The sequence below is a fragment of the Pipistrellus kuhlii genome, unplaced genomic scaffold, assembly GCF_014108245.1.
Source record: "Pipistrellus kuhlii isolate mPipKuh1 unplaced genomic scaffold, mPipKuh1.p scaffold_m20_p_9, whole genome shotgun sequence".
NCBI lineage: Eukaryota > Metazoa > Chordata > Mammalia > Chiroptera > Vespertilionidae > Pipistrellus > Pipistrellus kuhlii.
This window is the reverse complement of record NW_023425595.1, coordinates 58,839,994-58,864,582: the sequence shown is the minus strand read 5'-3', so window position 1 is coordinate 58,864,582 and position 24,589 is coordinate 58,839,994. Positions and strand designations below refer to the sequence as shown.

The 24,589-nt window shown below is 43.4% G+C and overlaps 1 pseudogene; it reads right to left on the bottom strand.

Moving 5' to 3' along the window:
- Positions 1–6,197: 6,197 nt before the first annotated feature.
- Positions 6,198–24,589, bottom strand: LOC118713786 (annotated as a pseudogene).

Here is a 24,589-nt window from a genome sequence, read left to right as displayed (position 1 = left end):
GGGCGGTTACCTGAGAACCACGGCTGCTGAGTCACTGTAGCTTGGCAGCTCCTAAGTTGAGTGTCTGCCTCCTGGTGGTCATTGCACATTATAACTACTGGTTGGATGGTCGCTTAGCCTTTTATTTATATAGATTTTAACTCAATGAAACTGGAAAAATAAGTTTTTAAATTGATTTCTTAGAGAAAGAGTGAAAGTAGGAAGATAATAGACAGATAGATAAACATATAGATGTGAGAGAGAAAAATGGATCGCCTGCCTCCTGCATGCCCTCTACTGGGGGAATCAAGCCCAAAACTCCAGCATGTGCTCTGACAGGGAATCAAACCAGCTCACTTTTGGTGCATGAGATGACCCTCAACCAATTGACCCATACTGGCCAGGGCACACATACAGTTTTCAGAGCTGCAAGAAACCTTAAAAATTATCTAGCATAGTGAAAGCCCATCATTTAAATTTAAATTTATGTATTTGCCAAATTGTGACAAGATACAATGGCAGTTTCAACTGAATCTCCTGTACAACAGAGAACATATTCCGAAGTAAATCTTCAGACTAAGATGAAAAATATTTCAAAGGAGGCATACCAAAACTGGTCATTCAATTCATTCACCCCACCTATATAAAGAATATAAAAACCCTATAAAGAGAATATAAAAAGTCATGGGTTGCTAGTGAGGAGAGGAGAGTTTTGGAGAGAGTAGGCAGTATTCTGTGAGTTCCTAACTTGGGATGCTTACCCTCATCTCAAGTGCAGGGAAAGGGCCCAATAAGACCACTCACAAAGCTCAATATTTACTCCCCCTGCAATTTGGGGATATTGAGCTCCACCTGAGGAATCTAGAGTGAAGGCCTTGCTGGCTATCTGTTCCAATGCAAGAGCAAAGGAGAGATTGCTGATGTGCTGGGACCAACCTGTATTTATTTTTTTCTTTCTTTTTATAACTTGTATTTCTCTACTTCATTTGAGCAAAGGATGAGTGTTTTCTATAAACCAGAAGGAAATCATGCATGTGAGAGAGTCAGCATGGAAGTCTCAGGTTCCATACGAAAGAACTCTGTGGATGTACCATTGGATGCCCATGGCTGGGGGAGGAGCAGCCACCAGCTGGAGTACGGATGCGAGCACCCAAGGCAAGGGACTGACCAGTGACAGCTTCCTGGTGATGGGGATTTATGAAGAGCCCACAAACTCTACCAAAGTACCCAGGGAAAAAAGAGCTGGTTTAAAACCTTCTCTGAAAAAAAAAAAATAACTTCTCTGAAACCAGAGAACATTTTGCCTTCTCACTGCAACAGGCCAGAGCTGGGTGACAGGAGAAGCCATACGTTTTTAAATCATGAAACAGGATATTTTTATTATTGAATTGAGTGTGTGTTGTGTGACCTGGAGTGACTAAAAGAATGGCTGGAAAAGTCCATGGCCTTAGTTTTTATTTGGAGGTGAAGGGTAAATTAGTGCCATAGAGTGGATTTATTTATTTATTTATTTATTTATTTACTTACTTACTTACTTACTTACTTACTTGAGGCCTGGTGCATGAAATAACTGCATTGGGAATTTCCTGTGTGTGTCCTGTGTATGAGATTCCTGTGTGTGTCCCTCAGCCTGGCCTGCATCCTCTCAGTCCAGGAACTCTTAGGGAATTTCGGACTGATGGCGTAGGCCTTTGGGGAACGGGCCTAAGCTGTCAGTTGGATATCCTTAGAGCTGCTATGGAGGTGATAGAGGCTCCTGCCACCACCAAGGCACTCACCCCTGTGACAGTGCACTGACCACCAGGGTGCAGCTTCTGCGTTGCGTGTCTGCCCCCTTTTGGTCATTGTGCATCGTAACAACTGGCCGTTCTGCTGTTTGGTCCATTTGTGTATTAGCCTTTTATTATACAGGATAATTTGAAAAGATTTAAAATAGATTTTTAGAGAGAGAAAAACATTCACATGAGAGGGAGACATCAATCAGCTGCTTCCTGCATTCCCCCTACTGGGGATTGAGCCCAAAACCCTGACTGGGAATCGAACTGGCAATCATTTGGTGCATGGGATGACACCCTATCAACTGAGCCACATCAGCTATGGGAGAAGAGAGAGAGAGAGAGAGAGAGAGAGAGAGAGAGAGAGAGAGAGAGAGAGAGAGAGAGAGAGAAACTAAAGAAAACACTGGGGCTGAAACTGGTTTGGCACAGTGTATAGAGCGTCAGCCTGTGGTCTGAAGGGTCCCAGGTTAGATTCTGGTCAATGGCATGTACCTTGGTTGTGGGCACATCCCCTGCGGGGCGGTGTGCAGGAGGCAGCTGATGGATGTTTCTAGCTCTTTATCCCTCTCCCTTCCTCTCTGTAAAAAATGAATAAAATATATTTAAAAAACACAGAAAACATTGGGGGGAAATACCCAAAACCCAAACAAGGGAAGTTCATCGTGGCAGACTTTAGTGCCTGCTAGGTTTCCCTTTGGACCCAGCTCTTATGCCACCCGAGGCCAATTGTTTGTAGGCTGATTTTGGGTCTCCATGGAGGTACTTTTGTGCCAACCAGTCAGAAGCTGCCCAAGTTTGGCTCTCAGCGTCCTGTTCAAAGCTTCAAGTGACCCGCAGCTTGTGGCTGCTTTCCATGGGCTTGCTCTCCCTCGGGAGGAGCCGAGCCGAGCTCCCAGGTTGGCTTTTCATCAGCACAAGGCCCTAAGGCAGGTGGGGGTGCGTAAGTACCTGCACTGTTTCCCTGTCCTCCACCGGACCCCGCCCCACGGAGCCACTCTGAGGGAGGCCAGTTGGGTCTTCTGGAAGCCAGGAAGTGCCAGTCAGGTGACTGGAATTGTGGGGGATGTCTGGGCCCCACAGCCAACCCCTGACACTGCTCCAGACTGCTGCTCCCTGAGGCTGCTGCCGCCTCAGCTGGGTTCGTGGGGCAGAATTGGGCAAGCTGGATTCCAGAGCAGTTCTGAAGGTGGGGCCAGCTGGGGTGGGGGTAGGGGACAGGGTATTACCTTTGCCCAGGCTTCAGCTTTGGGAGGGGCTTGTGGCTCTCAGGATGTCGGTGGATGCACAGGCATCCTAGCAGCCATCCTCCCAGTCACTGTCGCCAACTCCCTGCTCTCCCGGCTCTCCTCAGGCAGTTCCAGTCCGCATAGACCTAGAGGGAGTGGCTGGGAAAGAAGATCCTGGGGGCCAGTCCCTCAAAAACAGAGGCTTTGCCTCCATGGGGTTGTTGCAGGGCCGCTCTGCTCTGTCTAGCAGAAAGCCTGCCGCTGGTCGCCTCCTGGCAGCTGTGCTCCACGCTGGCTGTCCCAGCTGGGGTGCCCTTCCTGGGGCTCCAGCCCTCTCTCTCTGGGGGAACCTTCCTTACCCTTGGCCCATAGGTTCTGAGAGCTTGGCCAGCGCCTCTTGGGATCCCATCCTTCCTACCAGTCTCCATGTGGTTTCTGTCCTTCCTTGTTTAAAAGTCTCTTCTTTGGGGTGGGGGGAGAGGAGGAGGTAAAAGTTTCTTCTTCAGTCAATCCACAGCTGGCATTTCAGGGTGAATGCTCCCCAGTTTTATTCTATTTCCAGTTAGATTCCGGGAGGAGATGGCAGAAAGATCCTCTTATTCTGCCACTGTCTTCCAACCTCTCCCTCCCTGAAGTTTTGATATGTCATATTGTCATTCTCATTTGTCTCTCTGTGGTTTTTTTTTTAAAGAATATATTTTTGTTGATTTCAGAGAGGAAGGGAGAGGAAGAGGCAGATAGAAACATCAATGATGAGAGGGGAATATTGATTGGCTGCCTTCTGGATGCCCCCTACTGGGGACCGAGCTCACAACCCGGGCATGTGCCCTTGACCTGAATCGAACCCATGACTCTTGAGTCCTCAGGCCGATGCTCTAACTGGCTAGGGCTCTCTCTATATTTTGATCTCACCTTTTATTTCTTCTTTGACCCAGTTATTTTTCAGTAATATGTTGTTTAATCTCCACATATTTGTGGTGTGTGTGTGTGTGTGTGTGTGTGTTTTACTTCCTTTTTTTGTAGTTGTGTTTTCTAATTTTAAGGCATCATGGTCAGATAATATGCTTGGCATAAATTTCAATCTTCTTTAATTTTTTTTGAGGCTAGTTTTGTGACCCAACATGTAGTCTATCCTTGAGAATGTTCCAGGTGCACCGGAGAAGGATGTATACTTTTATGTTCTGGGATGAAAGGCTCTGTAAATGTCAATGATGTCCATTTGGTCTAGTGTGTCATTAAGGCAGATGTTTCTTTATTGATTTCCTATTTGGATGATCTATGTAGAGCTGTCAATGGAGTATTAAGGTCCTCAATGATTGTGCTTCTATCAGTTTCTTCCTTTAGTTCTTTATATATTTTGGGGCTCCCTGTTGGGTGCATATATATTAAGATGTGTTATGTCTTCTTGATGTGGTGTCCCCTTCATAATTATGAAATGTTCATCTTTGTTTCCTCTTACCGTTATCTTGAAATCTACTTTGTCAGATATAAGTATGGCTACACCTGCTTTTCTATGGATCTTATTTGCGTGGAGATTCATTTTCTACCCTTTCACTTGGAGTCTGACTTTGTCTTTGCAGCTTAGATGTGTCTCCTGAAGGCAGCTTATGGTTGGGTTTTGTTTTTTTTGATCCAATCTACTACTCTGTGCCTCTTTACTGGTGAATTCGGTCCATTTACATCTAGGGTAATTATTGACATATAAGAATTTTCTATAGCCATTTTATCTTTTGTTTTCTGGTAGCTCTGTTGCCTCCAGTGGTTCTTTTTCTTTGTGTTGCTGTCTCGTGTTTTTGTTTGGTAGTATTCATACTTCTTTCCTCTGTTTCCTATTTTTTTAAAACTATGTATCTCCATTTTGGGTTTGTCATGTGTGATTACCATTAAGCCAGAAAAAAAAAAAGAAAGTTTCATATATACACTAGTTTTTTTTCTTTTGAATGCATCTGATCTTCATCTTCCTTTGCAAATTCAGACCTTTACTCCCTCCACCTTTATGTTGTTGTCACAAATTATCCGTTTATGCTGTAGATTTGTTGGTGATCATACCTGTAGTAGTTCTGTGACCTTTTGTTCTTTGTTTCTGGTAGAACAACCCCTTTGAGTACTTCCTGCAATGGAAGGCTTCTGGTGATAAAATCTCTCAGCTTCAATATGTCTGCAAAAGTATTTATTTCACTTTCATTTTTTTTTTTTAGAGAAACATTTTTTATTTGGGAAACATATCCCAAAACAGATCAGTAAGTAAAATAGATTTCAGCCCTGTGCACAGCTCTACCCTCCCAAAAATAACCCTGGGGGTGAACATTGCCCTTCCCTCCTTGGACTTCTATGATCTAAAATATTTTGGCAGCTCAATGTGTATCATCTGGGTTTGGGGCACCATATCCATGACGCTGTTCCTAGGGTGCAGCAATCGGAGGGCCCGTGGACCTGCCAACCCTCCCTTTACTCCAACTCAGCAAACATTTCTGCCCCACCCCAGAATCGGGGGCTAAAATAAGGAGAAAGAGGACCCCTTAACTGCTCAGCACCTCACTGTGCTTTAAGAGAGAGGGAGGCATCTTGTTTGGCACTTTAACAATAGAGTGAGAAGCCCTGACCGGTTTGGCTCAGTGTATAGAGCGTTGGCTTGCAGATTAAAGGGTCCCAGGTTCCATTCTGGTCAGGGGCATTTACCTTGGTTGCAGGCACATCCCCAGTCGGGGGTGTGCAGGAGGCAGCTGATCGATGATTCTCTCATCGATGTTTCTAACTCTCTATCCTTTTCCCTTCCTCTCTGTAAAAATCAATAAAATATACTTAAGAGTAAGCAGAACTAGAGAAGACAGAAAAGGTACCAAAACTGGCAGAAAGAGGCCACTTGGCACTCGTGTCTTGGGAGAAGGGAAGAGGGAGATAGATATGAGAGCAGGAGCCAAGAAAATCAGGAGGGATCCACTCCAAATGACAGGGATGAGATGGGCTAGAAACAAGAGAACTGTTGACTCTGGGCCTGTGTCCTCTCTACTTCCATCCCAAAGCATCTGGGTACTGTACCCAAGTTTAGCCTCCCCAGAGTCAGCTTGTGCCTGTGGAGTGTCTTCCCTAACACTAATGCCTTGTCCCCTGAGCCTGAAGATCAGGCTCTTGTCTACCCACTTCTTTCCTGTTGGTCAAATTGTCCCGAAGGCTCCATCCCACCTCTCAGAGAACTCTTTGGTTCTCAATACTTCCCTTCCCCATTCCTGAGGAGGGGAGGTGGGTCAAGGGCACCTGGTCCCCAATCTTCTCTGCCCCTCTTGGAGCCCCCTAGACTTGGATGAAGAGTAGGCCAGTCAGTAGGGCAAAGCCTGATAGGAGCAGAATGACCTTGAGGATCCTCTGCTAGGAAGTGGCCAGCTCCTGGGGCAGGATTTCCAAGAAGGTGATACAGAGAAAGGTGCCAGCTGCCCTGCCCTCCAGCACAGACTGGGCCAGCTGGTGCCATGGGCCAGCTGACTCTGTCAGAGCTGCACCCAGCCCAGGGCCCAGGGGTGTCGTGCATGAGAAGAGAACGCCACAGCCAGTCACCACCTTTGTGCACAGGTGACTCTGCAGCAGCCTCAGGGACAGACAAGCTGGCTGCCACATACCCTCATGGAGCAGCAAAGCCAGACACAGCTCCATGGCCCCAGCCTGGTCGCTGCAGTCCCACTGCCAGCCCCTCAAACTCTGAGGGCAGAGCCAGGGAGGAGGCCAGTACATGGGCACACAGGGCTGAGGGAGCTGCCAGAGCTCTGCTTGTCTGTGGGAGGCTTTGCACCTGCCAGTGCTGTTCCCAGCAGCACCCTTGGTGGCACTGACTGCTCCTTGCGAGATAGCGTGATCTGCTCCATCACCAGGACCAGGATGAAGCCCACGACCAGGATAAACTCTTGTAGAGGAACTGGAGCATCATGTGCAGGGCTGCCAGGGCCCATCTATGGCAGATAGGTAGTCAGGTCATGTGCAGGGCTGCCAGGGCCCGTCTATGGCAGATAGGTAGTCAGGTCATGTGCAGGGCTGCCAGGGCCCGTCTATGGCAGATAGGTAGTCAGGTTCGGGAGATAGGTGGCCAGACCCCCCACCCCCCCTCACCGCCCCAAGTGAAGCAGCTTACAAGGCTCAGTCAGGGCTTTCTGGAGAAAGGCTGAGGCTTCCAGGTTAGCTCAGGCTGGTGAGGGACACGGATGAGGCACCAGACTGCAGATGAGCGGGGAGCACCAGCAGGAGCACCAAGGCCTCCACCTTCACCTCCAGGCCCACGGGCACCGGTGGATCCGAGGCCACAGCCTCTGGGCGCCACACCAGGAGCTCCAGTTCTCCCAGGGCCCCATGGTGGCTATGGGTGCTCCAGTGACTCTCGGACCTCACAAGGGTCTCACTGCATGGCACCCGCTCGGTTCCAGCCTCCAGTCGGGCTTCACTTTCTTTTTTTTTCTTTTTCTTTTTTTCCCCCTAGTACTTTAGCTCTTTATTTATTTATTTATTTATTCCCCAGTTCTCAATTATTCGGGCCTCACTTTCGTTTTTAAAGGGTTACTTTGCTGGACAGATCATCCTTGGCTGGTAACTTCTCTCAATAGTTTGAATATTTGGCTTGTAGAGTTTCTACTGAGAAGTCCAATGTAACCAAATGGGCTTTCCTTTATAGATTACTTTCTTCTTTTCCTTGGCTGCCTTGAGAATTTTTTTGGTCATTATTTTTTTTTTTATTGTTTAAAATATTACAAATAGTAGTACATATGTATCCTTCCCTCCCGCCCCCCGCCATTAACCTTCCCCCAGCCTCCCCTGGTCATTAGTTTTTGATGGTCTTAATACCATACGCCTTAGAGAAGACCTCTTTGATTGAGGTAACTAGGTATTCTGCTTGTTACAGCCAGGCTCTTTTGCTTATTCTTCCGTGGGCACACACAATATTCGACTTTTTACCTTGCTTCCAAATGCTCTCGTACTTCTCACCTGTTCAAGATCCTAACCATACGTTAAAGCTCAGGCGGGAAAAAAGGGTATTTTCCCCTCAGGAAGTCTTCTCTGAGGCTGGGATCATTTCACCTAATTCTGAATCTCTGTAGAATTTATGGTGCTTGATATATACTATTTTACTTTGTTAGTCAACTTTCATTATACATGTTATATTTTGCCAATAAAGTCCTAAGTTATATATATATACATATACACATATATACATATAGACATATATACATATACATTTGTGCACTCAGCAGTGGGGGGGGGAGGGGGGGCTGGTGGGAGGGGAGCTCCTCAGCCTGGCCTGTGCCTTCTTGCAGTTCTGGATACGTGGGGGATGTCCAACTGATGGCTTATTGGACATCCTTAGCGCTGTTGCACTTGCCAACGTGAGCCTGGCTTCTGGCTGAGCGATGCTCCCCCTGGGGGAGCATACTGACCACCAGGGGGCAGCTCCTGCATTGAGCACCTTTCCCCTGGTGGCCAGTGCACATTATAGCGACCAGCCATTCTGCTGTTCAGTTGATTTGCATATTAGCCTTTTATTATATAGGATATATGCACACTAATGTCTTGAGCCTAAGCACTGCATACATTAAACCAAAAATTGGGACATATCGTCTTCGAAAATGTATACTTATATAGAGAGAATACTGCTATTTGAATTCGGGACACTCATAACTTGTAGAAATCCATTCAAATTGCAAACTTTATAAGTCTTTTGTTGATGCATTTAAGTTTGTTTTCTAACAATTGAGTTTTGCAGGACAGTCAATGTGATGTTATTTGGCACATATAAGTTAAAAGTTTAACTTTAAAAAATGTTTTTATTGATTTTAAAGAGAGAAAGGAAAGGAAAGAGAGAGAGAGAGAGAGAGAGAGAGAGAGAGAGAGAGAGAGAGAGAGAGAGAAATATTAATGATAGATAAACATCATTCGGCTGCCTCCTGCTGCCTCCATACAGGAGATCAAGCCTGAAACCTGTGCATATGCCTGACTGGGAATTGAACTGGCAACCTCTCTGTTCATGGGATGATGCTCACCCAACTGAGCCACACTGGCCAGGACAAGTTCAACTGTTTTATTAATGATAATGAGAAAACAAGTAAATCAAAGCATGAAAATAAAATATATTAAATCTAAAAATATTCGTAGCTGATTTATTTTGACAAGTGTTTAAATTATTTAGCTGTTCTGAATTTATTTGATTTTAATTATTTATCACAGTACACTGTAGTGCATTAGTGAATGTCTTGAAAAGTGTTTTGTAAAAGTGGGCAGCATCTTAGTAATAATAGCACTATAACTTTGCCATTTAATTTTTGCTGACAAGTGGGTTGAGCTTGTGAGGATAATCATAAGAAACATCAGGGGACAGTCCCTATGCAATTGAGACAGGATGGCACTGTAGTTGCCTTTTCAATTCTTTCTGCTACTATAGCTTTTCAATACTTTTAAAAACTGTCAGCAGTTCAATAAGACTTTTAGTTCTTTCTTGATCTTAAAATATCATCTTTACATGCACTCAATGCTATATGCACAAATTTCTCAAATGCTTACCTCCTTACTTTTCAAAAGCAGTACTTTTAAATGATGTTCCATTACCTCCTAAATGTTCAAACCTCTTCTTCTTCTTCTTTTTTTTTTTTTTTAAACTTCTGCTTGGAAACTCTTTCAAAAGCACTTCAGTATTTGAACAATAAGGCAATAGTGTACAATATAAATTTTATGTGGAACAACTCTATGTAATGAACTTAGCTTCCTTATGCCTTTTTCTCCATAATTTCTTTCCCTTTGACATTTCCAGTAGAGGTGACTTAGTTAAAATAAAGATAAATAGAAAGAGGGCTAAAAGTTTGTTGACTTTGAGAAGAATCATCCCTGGCCGGTGTGGCTCAGTTGTTTGTTATCCCAGATGCCAAGTGGTAACCACTTCAATTCCCAGTTGCCCGCTCAGTCCAGTGGGGAGTATGCAGGAGGCAGCTGATTGATTTTCCTCCCTCTCTTCTACCTTCCTCTCTCTCTCTAAAAAAAAAAAAATCAATAAAACATATTTTAAAACAGCAACAACACAAAATCCCAAGAAGAATCAATGCACGAGTTATTTAACTCCTACAGCGGACATCACCTGTGTTTTTTGTTAATAAACACTGTGCTTAGACTAATCTTCGTGCTGGTAAATAAAACCCCAAAATTTGTAATCTTCAGCACTATCCAAGACTTTTGTTTATATCTGCGAAATGCAGAAATAAATACTTACTGGAGGGATGGACTCTATCATGGGACAAAGGCTTTCTAATCTATGTATTGACTCTTTTGTGTTTTGTGTAGGTGGTCACATTATGACTTAGCACTTGATCTCCATCCTTCCTAGCATTTGATTTCCTTCCAGTGAGCTTTCCTGGTTAGCCAGGTCTGGAAAGGTAAAAATTAGATTTCCAGACTTTTTTGTGGCTTAAAAAAAAAGTGCATACCTTCAGGATGGACATTACAAATACCTACTAAAGTCAGAAGGCTAATATTTTGGATCCCACATCCAGCTTCAACAATTATCAATAGTTTGCCACTATTTTTTTTTTTTTTTTTTTTTTTTTTTTTTTTTTTTTATTTATTTTTTTTTTTATTTTTTTTTTTTTTTTTTATTGTTCATATTATTACAAATGTTCCTTTCCCCCCCCCCCCCCCCACCATTGCTCTCCTCCACCAGGTTCCCACCCCACCCTCTGCCCTTTCCCCTCTCCCCATTGTCCTCATCCATAGGTGCACAGTTTATGTTCAGTCTCTTCCCACGCCCCCCTCTCCCCTTTTCCCCAAGAATCGTCAGTTCACTCCCCTTCCATATCTCTGATTCTATTATATTCAACAGTTAATATTGTTCATCAGATTTTTTTTTAATTTCCTTGGTTTTTAGATTCACTTGTTGATAGTTACGTATTTGTTGTTCATAATTTTTATCTTTGTTTACCTTCTCTTCTGAAAGAACCCCCTTCAGCAATTCATATAATTCTGGTTTGGTGGTGATGAACTCCATTAGCTTTTTTTTATTAGTGAAGCTCTTTATCTGGCCTTCGATTCTGAGTGATAGCTTTGCTGGGTAGATTATTTTTGGCTGTAGGTTCTCGCTATTCATCACCTTGAATATTTCTTGCCATTCCCTTCTGGCCTGCATGGTTTCTGTTGAGAAGTCAGCTGACAATCGTATAGGTGCTCCTTTAAAGGTTACTACCTTCTTTGCTCTTGCTTCTTTTAATATTCTCTCTTTGTCTTTTGCTCTTGGAATTTTAATAATGATGTGTCTCGGTGTGGTCCTCTTTGGATTCCTTTTGTTTGGAGTTCTGTGTGCTTCCTGGACTTGTAAGTCTAATTCTTTCACCAGATGGGGGAAGTTTTCTATCACTATTTCTTTCAGTATGTTTTCGATATCTTGCTCTCTCTCATCATCTGGGACCCCCAAAATTCTGATGTTGGTTCGCTTGAAGTTGTCCCAGAGGTTTCTTACATTATCTTCAATTTTCTGGATTCTCTTGCCTTCTAGCTTCTGTGGAGGAGTGTCTTCTGGCTCTTTATGTTCCAAATCTTTGACTTGATTCTTGCGATCTTCCCTTCTGTTTTTAGGACTCTGTAAAATATTTTTTATTTCAGACAATGTATTCTTTATTTCTTGTTGACTCCTTATTAATTCTAGTTGATCTCTTTTCATATCCTCGTAGGCCTTATCCATCTTTTCTAGGAAATTCTTGAAAAACCTTGTAAGCGTAGATTTGAACTCTATATCCAGACGCTTTTTGTCCTCCATTTCTTTCGTTTGTGATCTATTTTGTTGTCGCATTTCGCAGTTACAGATGGGGCGGGGTTTCAGGGTGGAGCCTACAGCCTTGGCTTCTGTCAGCCCCGCCCTATGCGGGTCCTTCAGTGCTCGCTGCCGGCGCCTCTGAGAGAAAGGTGCCCTCGATTTTCGCCTGCTGCCAAACAGTCTATGCTCTCCCCCAATGAGCCCGGTATTGGGGTTCAGTTCAGTTGGAAGTGGAGTTGGAGGTGGCGTTCAGAGCAGTCTGGAGCCCCAGTCTCCTTCCCGTCAGGGCAATCCCGCGGCACAGCCGACCGTCCTTTCTCTGCGCGCAGTGTGCGCGCCTCCGGGACCTCCTTTCGCCTCTCCCCGGGGTTCCGCCTTACAGCCCGGCTCCCTATGGCAGAGCCTGAGTCCCCGGGGTCTGGCTTAAAACTGGGGATCAGAGCAGTCGGGGGCCCAGCACAGTCGGAGTTTTATCTCCTTTCCGCTAGGGAACGCCCGCCAGGCACTCGGCCTCCCTCCTCTCCGGCTCCGTCCTCTCCGCGCAGCGCGTCTCCGTACCTTGGGCTTTTCCAGCTCCTCCGCGCCTCCTTCTGGTTTTCTCCTTGCTTCTCGCTGTAGAATTTCCAGTCAGTCAACCTTCCTGTAGTTCTGGGCAATGTCCGTTTTATATTTTAGTTGTATTTTATTGAAATTGTTGTGTGCGGCTGCGGCTAGGTGTTCACCTGGGCGCAGCCATCTTGGATCTCGGTGTTATTCAATAGTTTGCCACTATTGTTCCATCTATCCCCCTCCACTCTTTTTGGTGTTGGAATTTTAAAAAACAAACTTAAGATGTCATTTCTTTGTACCTATAAATATTTCAGAAGGCACATCTAATGATAAGTACATTGAAAATATTGACAGCAGCTAGGTTCATGCAAGATGTGTATGATCAAGATTTGAAAGGTAGAGGTGAGAGAGAGGTCATCTGTCTGTAACTTCTACTGCTGAGCATGGGTGGTGAAGACTTTTGGGTGTTTTTGCAATAGCAGTCCAGTGTCTGGTTGTTCACTACTAACAAAGGGTCACTGCACTTATTAGATGATTGCTCTTTATCATCAGGATATATAGTGTTGTCGCTAGCAATACAGGGGACAAAGAAAAAAAAAGTTTTTCTGGAATCTAGGGAGGCCTCTGATTGGCTCTTCCGTGCCATGACAGTGATAAAAGTTAATGGAAAGCTAAGCTACCTAATACAGGTAGGACTTCTCAGGAAGTAAACAACAGCTTACATGGCATCAACTATGTGTCATTTACTCTTCTAAGCATTTCACATATTATCAACTCACCGAATTCTCACAATAACCCTATGCTGGAGACACTTTCATTATCTTTGTTCTACAGGCGAGCATCGAGGCACAGAGAGAGATTCAATAACATGACCAAGGTCACAGAATTCATAAGTGGCAGAGCTGGGGTTTAAACCCAGAAAATAGAACTCCGGAGCCAGGCGCCTAAAACCTGCATTTTACTAGTTATCAGTTTGGAGCATCCTACCAGGTAAGAACCAAACCGGTTGTAGGCAAAGGGAACACGGAATGAGCAACGAAGAAGCAAATCATAAACGTCAGCTGTGGTTTTAGGCCCAGGAGCGAAAATAGGACCTGGAGTAGCAACCCAGGTATTTTTCCTTTCTGCACGTTACATTTGTGCTGTTTGATTCCATCTGCAGTCACTGCACACAGTCCCCCTGGCAGACCATGCCCTTGCTCGCAGGCAGTGCCTCACTGCGAGTGTTTCTGTTTCCTGCTTAGGGCTTCCTCTGCAATTGTTAGAATCATGCACAGGGCAGCCCAGAATGGGAGAGGCATTAATGCCCAAGGCAACTCTCTACCCCGGGGGGGGGGGGGGGAGGGGGGTTGGAATTGTTGGATAAATGCCCATCTCCATTCTTCAGAGGGAGAACTGGGAGTTGCATTTGATCTGTGCCTCAGGGGATTCCCAGTGGAATGAGCTCAGTTACCCCCAATAGTAACCAGTTCAATATGGATTCTATATCTATCTATCTATCTATCTATCTATCTATCTATCTATCTATCTATTATCTATCATTCTCACTGGAAGATTTTTAAAAATTGCTTCCAGAGAGAGAGGGAGAGTGAGGAAAAGAGGGAGCAAGGGAGAGAGGGAGAGAGAGAAACATGGATGTGAGAGAAACATCGATTGGTTGCCTCCTATGTGCCCTAACCGGGAATTGAACTTAGGACCCTTTGGTGCATGGGTTGATACTCCAACCCATGTCACACCAGCCAGGGCACATACCTTATTGTATTTCCACCTTTCCTGTCTCATACACCCCATTCTTTTATTCCCACTTTGTAGGATCCCCTTCCAAATAAATAGATGCACTCATGTCCTGTCTCAGGTATAATATTGCTACACAAGAACCAATTTCCACCATTTTTCTTCTTCCTTTCTCCTTATTTGCATAGTTTAGATGAAATCACTGCTTTCATCTAGGGTGCTGCTCATTCCTCATCTTGTTTAGTCCCAATCCTACCATCAGATTCCCCTGCTTACAGAATCTGATGGTAGGATTGGGACTAAACAAGATGAGGAATGAGCAGCACCCTAGATGAAAGCAGTGATTCCTGAGAATTTGAACCTACCCTTCTTATGAGAGGTTTCCCGTCCTTTTATTAGGAAGGGTAATTGCATCCTGTTAGGTAGGAGCAGGTTGTTTTTGCTCTTTCTGTTGTTTAGAAGGTTAAGTCTGGCTATTGAGTAGCCAAAGAGCTGAATTATACAGAATGTAATTCATGATTCAACCCCTATTTCCAATGCCTTCCACTTTCCCTTCTTATACTCAGAGTCTGAAAAGTTACAAACTGCATTTTTAAGACTCCCTTGCAGTTGTGATATCATTTCCACAAATTAGATGCATTTTGTATGCTTGAAAGGTGTGAGTGAGACAAAGGCGATGTGGTAGCACTTCTAGTATTTCCCGCTACCAATATGGGGGTTGGATGTTGTTTTTTTCTTCTTCAATTCATAGCTTTGCTGGTAGCAAGAGGCAAGGCATTGGACATCTGACAGGCACGGAGTGAGCTGACAACTACCACGTGTGTGGCAGAGACTTCGTGATCCATCACGGTCTCCATGCCGTGTCCCAGACTGCTTAGAGGCCGAGTCCCGGGCCAGCTAGTTTTACGGTGCTGTTCTTTCTACAAGTCATCCCTGGAAATGGGACTAGTGTCTGCTTCTCCAGGCACTCAAAAGGTTTTCTTTTGTAAGCACCTAATTCTCTTAGATCCTTTATGTTTAAAATGGTTCTCAGTTACAACCGGACCCTGACTGAAAAAATTAGAATACGATCCCACAGGGTAAGGGTTCAGCCTCACAAGACTTGCCAATTGCAAGCCTGGGACATCTGTACTTCTCACCAGCCAGCTATGAAGTCAGGGGGTTTCCATGACGCCTTCCTCAGGTTTTATACTTCGCTAGAAAGGCTCACAAAATTAATGAAAAGACATTACTTATTATTATTAATTTTTATAAAGGCTAAAACTCAGCAACAGCCAACAAGAAGCAGCTGATCCATGATTCTCTTTCATCGTGGATGTTTCTATCTGTCCCTCTTCCTTCCTCTCTGAACTCAATAAAAATACATTAAAAAAAAAAAAAAGAAGAACAAAGGGGGTAAAATAAAGATATTTTCAGAAAGCAAAAATAGACTTTTCCACCAAAAGACTCTAAATAAATTCTAAAGACTTAGCTAAAGTAGAAAGAAAATAAATTCCTGCTGGAAGATCTGGCTACATAATTTTTGGGTCTCAGTGCAAGGCCCCCAAAATGTAAAGGTCTTTGTTAAAAAAAAAAAATATTAAGAATTTCAAGTCCTAGCTGGTTTGGCTCAGTGGATAGAGTGTTGGCCTGCAGACTGAAGGGTCCCAGGTTCCATTCTAGCCAAGGGCATATGTCCTGGTTGTGGACTCAATCCCCAGTAGGGGGAGTGCAGGAGGCAGCCAATCAATAATTCTTTCTCATCATTGATGTTTCTATCTCTCCCTCTCCCTTCCTCTCTGAAATCAGAAAAAAAATATTTTTTAAAAAGAATAAAGCTCATTTAAAAATATTTGAAGATGGCAACAGCAGAGCATGAAATCAGGCATGTGGCCCTTCCGAGCAGGAATCCTATTTGATTGTACAAGTCACACACCCATGAATTTGACCTTAGGCATTTCTAAATAATCAACTGCAATGAACAATAATAAATTTATCTATTTTATGGGAGATTAAAAAGCAAGTTGGAATTAAATTACTAGACAAAAGCATATAAATTGGAGGAGTTATAGTTCAAGTATTCTAAGGTTCTTATATTATTTGGGGAGAATAAAGAAAAATTTTAACTTTAACTTTGCATGTTAGATTAGCTATGGCAACCATAAAAGAATAGACATCGTGGAATGCATATGTGCATAACCCCAGGACACAGACAATAGTGTGGTGAAGGCTTGGGGCAAGGGTGGGGGCAAGCTAGAAGAGGTCAATGGAGGGTGGGGGAGAAAAGGGGACATATGTAATACTTTCAAAAATAAAGATTAAAAAACAGAAACCTTCCGCCCCAAAAATTAGATATAGTGTATATAACTTTCAAATAAGTAGAGGAAAAAAAAAAAAAAAAGCCAAATCAAAAGGCAAGGAAGAGGAAAAAAAAGTACCATTAAGTGACATAGTAATTTGATATAAATAAATACAAATATTCCTTCCATAGACGGATAGACTAAACTCCAATGAAAAGACAAAGATTGCCAGTTTGCAAAAACAAAAACAGAATACAGCTATATGCTATTTCAAGAGATGTATAAGCATCCTTATTATACAGACATAATGAAAGGCAAAGAATGGGGAAAAAATACCCCAAGCCAATTCTAAACTACATAAAAAGAAGCTAAAAAAGATACTAATATATTAGTATCAGGAAAAACAGACTCTAACACAAAAGTATATAGCTAAAGAGTGTCATTTCATAATGATAAAAATATTCAATTCACCAAAAATAAATATCATTTTAATAGTTACTATGTACCTAATAAAAAAATTAAAATATACAATGCAAATATTAGCAAATCTACTAGAAGAAACTGACAAAGCCCCCATCACAGAGGGATTGTTTAATGCACTGGGTCTTAAACTTCAGTATACATCAGAACCCATGGAAAGCTTATCAAAACACTAGAGGCCTGGTGCATGAAATTCATGCATGGGTAGGGCCCCTAGGTCTGGCTGGTGATCAGGGTGGATCAGGGCCTTCTGGCTACAGGCCAAGGCCTCCCTTCATCCCACATCGTCTCCTGGTGGTCAGCACATGTCATAGTGAGCAATCAAACTCCCAGTCTTTGGGTCAATTTGCATATTAGGCATATAGGCTGTTGGGCCCACCTCAGAGCTTCTGATTTAACAGACTGAAGGTAACCTTGGTTGTTGTGGCTCAGTTGGTTAGAGCATCCTCTGGTACACTGAAAGGTCGCAGGTTTGATTCCGGTTCAGGGTACATACTCAGGTATCAGATTCCATCTCGGGTCAGGGCAAGTGAGGGAGGCAATTGTGTTTCCCATCTTACATCAATGTCCTTCCCTTCTCTCTCTCTTTCTCCCTTCCTTTCTCTCTCAAATCAATAAAAAGCATGTCCTCAGGTGAGGTTTAAAAAAAAAAATGCTGAAGATGGAGTCTCAGAATTTCCACTTCTAACAAGTTCTCAAGTACTATTGATGTTTTTGGTATCAGAAATCACATTTTTAGAATCACTGCTTTAACAATCACTGGTTTCAATAATGGATAGGTCACACACACAAAAAATCAGTAGGAGATGGAATATTTGAAGAGCACCATTATTAAGGACACATTAGAACATTAGAGAATACACATTATTTTAAACACACTGAAACCTTTATGAAAATTGACCATATATACTCAGTCTTAAAGCTAGTCTTGGCAAATTTCAAAGTATTGGTACCATTATCATGCAATTAACTTAGAAATCAATTGTATAAAAATAACTGAAAGAGTCTTATTATGCTTAGAAATTAAGGGATGTCTTAACAACCCATGAGCAAAGAAGAAATTATAATGGAAAGATGGAAGGAAGAGTAGAAGCATCTTTCATTTCTTGACTACCACTGGTCATATCTGGAACTGTGGTCTGTATATATTTGCTTTCAGCCAATACTGGTAGTTTGATTTGCACTCTGTCCTATAATAAGACAATGGTAATGTGAATTTTTCAAACAAATTTGCCATTGAAACACACAGTATTACTGATTTAGTCTGTTTAGTAACAAATAATTCTGACAATTTCATTTTTGGAACCTTGTATACTTTTGGAAATTTAAATTGAAGACAGATTGACTCCAAGATTCTTAAAACTCCTCTGAAACAGAAATAAGGAGGCTTAGCTGGAACAAGACAGCTATTTGTCTTTGGGGGTTGCAAGTATAATGGCTACAGATGTATTTAATAGATGCTACAAATAGAATCTTTTTAAAATAATGGGTTTTCTCCCCTCACATCATAAAATTACTATTTTTGTGTGTTTGGTGAGAATATCTAAGATATACTCTCTTAGCATATTTCAAATTTACAATACAGTAGTAATTACTGTCACTATACTATATAATAGCTCTCCAGAACTTATCCTATATAATAAAAGTCTGATATGCTAATTGTCCCCTTGGGAGATTGGAGTTTGACCACTTGTTATGATGTGCACTGACCGCCAGGGGGTGGTGCAGAACATGGAGGATGTTGGCCTCCCAGTGCTGGCAGTGGAGGCACTATCGGCCCTGATAGGTCGTGATGGGCCCCAATGAGAGCAGGACTGTAGCAGGATGGTGGAGCAGGTGAGCAGGTGGCACCAGGCCAAGGCAGGTGAAAGTGGGGGCCTGATCACCCCACAGTCAGCGACCAGCAGCAGCGGTGGGGGTCAGGTCTGCCACCCGGCTCCCAGGTGCTGAGGGAGCAGGGTCGGGGGGAGAGGGAGGACCCCGGCCTCGATCAATTGTCCTGTAGGCAGAATGTTGGAGCAGGTGATGGGGGACGGCAACCAGGCCAGGTGCGATGCCAGGCAGGGATGAGGGGCTGCGAGGCTGGGGTCACCAGCTGGGACCCAATCTCTGCAGGCCACCCGGAGAGACCCCACCCATGCACAAATTCATGCACTGGGCCTCTAGTTCATCTTGTAACTGAAAGCTTGTACTCTTTGACCAATTCCTCCCCATTTCACCTATTGCCTGGTAACCACCATTCTATTCCCTTTCCTCACGGAGTTTAACTCTGAGATTTGGAAGTCTGTTTATTTATAATTATTTTTGAAAACAGATAGAGATGTTGTGAAAGGAGCTCAGGGATGCTTGTCAGTTAAACCAGAGAGGCAGCCTGGTGACCTTGATACGAGTCAGTTACTATTCTGAAGACCTTGAGCATGCTACTTAATCTTTCTGAGCTTTAGTTTACTCGCCTGAAAAAATAGAGCGAACAAGCCTGTTAAAAATAGTGCTAACAAGTTAATAAATGCTAATAAGCCTAGCATTTTTAGAAAAGCGTGTGTGGCAGACTACATTTTCCAATGGTGGCTGCAACAATATTTCCTCAACCTCATGACCTCTCATAGCTCCTATCACGATGTGGGGGTTGTCTTAGTTTGTTGGGACTGCTTTAACAAATTAACGTAGACTGGGTGCTTTAAACAACAAACCTTTATGTCTCACGGTCTGGAAGAGAGAAACCTGAGGTCTGGGTAGCAGCATGGCCGGGTTCTGGTGAGAGCCCTCTTCCGAATTGTAGACTGCCAGCTTCTCATGGAATCCTCACGTGCTGGAGCAAAGCCAGCTGGCTCTCTGGCCTCTCACAGGGCTCAACTCTCCTGCTCCACAGCTTCCCATGGTCCCACCTTCAAATGCCATCGCATTGGGAAGTAGATTTCAAAACATGAATTTTGGAGGGTCACAAACATTCAGTTCATAAGAGTGTTTCCCCTTGTAGCTGGGTTTGTGATTATGGTATTGATGGTGCTCTGTGACTTCTGATGCTAGGTCATGAAAGGCAATACTGAGGGGGGAAAAATCAGTCTTTAACATTTGGAAGCCGGCCATATTTTTCCTCTTATTTAGCACAAACAATCTTAAGAGTATCATCCTCAAACATGGTTGTTCTGAGACCATGATAAAATGAGTCAAAGCAAGGCCAGTTCATAAATTTATCTGAGCACAAAAACAAGGTCACTGTGCCACTCACGAAATACCAACTCTCCTTCTCCTGGTCAAAATGAGTGAGGCAACTTCTTCACCAAGTGCAGTTTTATCCTTACCTTAGTCTGCTCTTCTGTAGGATAATTGAGATACCAATCAGAATTGCATCCAATCAGACAGCATTCAATCCAGAGAGAATCAATTCCTCCTTCCTCAGACCTTTCCTCAAATAACTCAAGCAAGGCCCAAATCCTTTAATAGGTTCTTTCTAACATCCTCTTTTTTTTTTATTGTCTAAAATTTTACATATGTCTCCTTTTCCCCCGGTTAACATCTTCTTTAAAAAAATATATATTTTTATTGATTCAGAGAGGAAGGGAGAAGAAGAGAGAGATGGAAACACAAATGATGAGAAAAAATAATTGATTGGCTGCCTCCCACATGCCCCGCACTGGGGATTGAGCCCACAATCTGAGCTTGTGACCTGACTGAGAATCAAACTTTGACCTCCTGGTTCATAGGTCGATGCTCAACCACTGAGCCATGCTGACTAGGCTCTCACATCCTCTTACTGAGACATCTGTAGTTCTCCCATGGGTTTTTTTCTCCCTCGCTGCTGGGAGTAATGAATTCATTTGTTTAACTACATGTATATTCATGATGGTCTTTGACTGGAGTATATAAACTACATGTATTTTTTTTCTCTTAGGACACACTTGCTTGGGGGAAGGGGCAGAGACAGGGTAGGGAGGGTTACCAGGTGCCAGGTAAGCAGACCAATTATCCTAAAGTCAACAGGTTGTGAGGACTAAGTGAGAGATATGCTGGTCAGGCCTTAGATGCTCCAGCCCTAACACCCCACCCCACTGTTCCCTATCTCTCCCCACCCTGGGACTTGTAGTTTCAGTTTCCATCTGACTGGAACTGCATGGAAGAATTGAGCCAGATATTCTGGCCCAGACCCTCCTAAATTTCTGACCCACAGAAACCACAGAGTTAATAAAATGATGACTGTTTGAAACCACTAACATTTTGGGCGATTTGATACATTCAATAGATAACTGGAACAAGATTGAAAATGTTTAGCCCTCTGGTGTGGCTCAGTGGTTTAGTGTTGACCCATGCACAAAGAAGTTGCTAGTTCGATTCCAGGTCAGGGCACATGCCTGGGTTTTGGGGTCCATCCCCCAGTAGGAGGTGTGCAGGAGGCAGTCGATCCATGATTCTCTCATTATTAATGTTTCTATATCTCTATACCTCTCCCTTCCTTTCTCTCTAAAATCAATAAAGACATTTTAAAAAAATAAGGAAATGTTTATGACATATCTGGCACACAGTAGGTGCTCAATAAGCAGTAGAAGATTGTTATGTACAAAATCTCCAACACCGAAATAAATTTTTTTCCAGTTAATTTTCTTTAACAAAAACAAAGAAACAAACAAACATTGGTGCCATGGATCCACTCAATTTATTTTAATCCTGATACTAAAATAATGTAGACTGACCAATAATCCTCAGTAAGGGGAATGAATTTATTTTAGACCAATGCTAGAGCATTACTCTCATTACTAATTTTTGAGGAGGGTTTTCCGTTTAGAAAATACTACCTATATGTTAGTTTAGAACTTTAGAGTCCCTCTCAGTGGTAGACTATATTTCCCAGCCCTGTTTTCCTGTGGGGTGATATGTTGAGTCTATCATGTTTTGAGCGAGGATTAACATGATTTATTGAATAATGTTTTGACTATTTTTCAAATTGCAGAAGTAGAATATTCCCATAGTAAGAACACAAAATGAAGATGGGTAAGGCCATTTCTCCTCCCTTCTTCCTCTCCTCACTTTTCCCACCACCGCTCCCATGACCTAAACTAATATCAGTAGCCTAGACATGGAAAATATAGAGATATGTGTGTAGATATATATGTACATATAAAGATACTTAGTTACTTAATTGGTGGTTTTTACTAAAATGAAATCATGTTGTTATACAGTTATTCTGCAACTCTGCAACTCCTCTCCCTCCACCCCCCACTTGACAGTATATCATGATAGTATATGTGCATTTGCTTTGGTTTCCTATGGCTGCTACAACAAATTACAAACAACATGATGGCAACACAAATTTATTCTCTTACAGTTCTGGAGGTCAGAGGTCTGAGGTCAGTTTTACTGGGCTACAGGTGAGGCTAAAGTTGGCAGGGCTACTTTATTTTTGACGCTCTGAGCTGCTAGTGACTGCTTTTATTCCTTGGCTTGTGATGCTTTCTCCATTTCTCTCCAAAGCCTCTTTTGCTATCCAGTAGCTCCCCTCACCCATGAGGATATGTTTTAAGATCCCAGTGGATACCTGCAACCATGGATGGTACCAACTCCTATACATACTATGTTTTTTTCCTATACGTACATAGTTTTTTTTACTTAAAGAAAGCACTTTTGGAACATCTGAATTGCCAGCATCATTATTCTTGTATTTGTGGCCAATATTGAGTAAAATAAGGGCCACTAGAACACAAGCACTGCAATACAGCAAGATTTGTTGAATAATCGATGTGATAACAGAGAACTAAATGATGAACAGAGATTGTATACAGCATTGATATGCTGATCAAAGGAATTATTCATAATTTAAAATTCATGAATTGTTCACATCTGGAATTTTCCATTTAATATTGTATTTTTGGACCGTGGGTGACCATGGGTAGCTGAAACTGGGGAAAGTGAAATCATGAAAAAGGGAGGGACTACTGTATAAAGAAGAATTCTCAGGTTCTAGGGATGAAATGGGTATTTTTTTGGTGACATTATTCAGCCTGCCACAACATCTAAGTCCATCTTTTAATCTCATGTGTTTATACAAAACACACATCTATACTAATAAAAGGGTAATATGCAAATTGGTCACAACACCCTCACAGTGACAACCAAACAGCAGGCTGCGTGGGGCGACCAGGCCAGCAGGGGGGTTAGTGAGGGACGACCAAACAACTGACCAGTAAGCTGCATGGGGCAACCATGTCAGCAGGGGTGCAGTAAGGGGTGACCAGGCCAGCAGAGGGGGGCAGTGAGGAGTGACCACACTGGTGTGGGGGGCAGATGGGGTGACCAGGCTGGCAGAGGTGGGGCATTTAGGGGTGACCAGGTTGGCAGAGGGGGCACTAAGGAACAACCAGGCTGGCGGCGGGTGGGGGGGGGCACAGTTAGGAGTGATCAATTTGGCAGGCAGAGGCAGTTAGGGGTTATCAGACTGGCAGGCAGGTGAGCAGTTAGGAACCAGCTGTTCTGGATTATGAGAGGGCTGTCCAACTTCCCCAAGGGGTCCCAGATTGGAGAGGGTCCAGGCTGGGCTGAACGGATCTCCCCCCCCCCCCCCCCCCCATGCACAAATTTTATGCACCGGGCCTCTAGTTCTATATAATAAAACCCTAATATGCAAATCAACCAAATGGCAGAATGACTGGTTGCTATGATGCTTACTGACCACCAGGGGGCAGACACTCAATGCAGGAGCTGCCTCCTGGTGGTCAGTAGGCTCCCACAGGGGGAATGCTGCTCAGCCAGAGCTGGCTTAGAGTTGCCGAGTGTAGCAGCGGTGGCTGAAGTGGGACTAAGTTGGCAGTCGGATATTGACTGAGAGGGTGCAGGCCAGGCTGAGAGACCCCTCCAGTGCATGAAGGTTGTGCACCGGGCCTCTAGTTTTTACATAAAAGGGACTGGATCAGGCATGCTGGAGTGTTTTAAGTGTAGTAGTTTTCTTTTTCTTTTTCTTTCTGTAACTGGCTGTGATCAATTAGTTGTCAGACACCACTGCACTCGGACCAGCCTCTTTTTCTTTCTGTATCCCTTAACTTTTTTTTTTTTTTAAATATATTTTATTAATTTTACACAGAGAGGAATTGAGAGGGACAGAGAGTTAGAAACATCGATGAGAGAGAATCATTGATCAGCTGCCTCTTGCACACCCCCTACTGGGGATGTGCCCGCAACCAAGGTACATGCCCTTGACCGGAATCGAACCTGGGACCTTTCAGTCCGCAGGCCGGCGCTCTATCCACTGAGCCAAACTGGTCCCGGCTGTATCCCTTAACTTTTTAAAGATTACTTCTGTTGACATGTATCCTACCCTATTCTCCATGCTCACTAACCATATTCATATTGCCAAATTAAAAAACAAATCTGCTTTAGGTGAGGAGAGACTTTTATCTGAAAGGATTATTGCAAGGTGTCCCCCCACACTGCAATAGTAGGAAGGAGACTATTCTATGACAGGAGGGAGTGGAACGAAAGGGTTCTTGATTGGACAGTAGATCAGAGACTGTCTTACCCCGAGGCAAACATGTTCTCAGGACAGGCCTAATAAGAAGGGGTTACATGCTGGCTCAGGCCTGGAGGGAGAAGAGGAATTTAACCAGTTTGATTAAGGTCAGGGGCTACAGGCAGTTCAGCTAATTATTTATAAGGCAAAGGACATAAACTTGGGAGGGTCAGTGTCTGGCTTTGTTCTGGTGACAAAGAGCACTTCTGGGTCTTACCTAAGTCGCACGGGGAATGCTGTACTTTGCAGTATGCCACTTCCAAGAACACAAAAATGTAGAAGTGTGAGCGGAGAAATGGCAT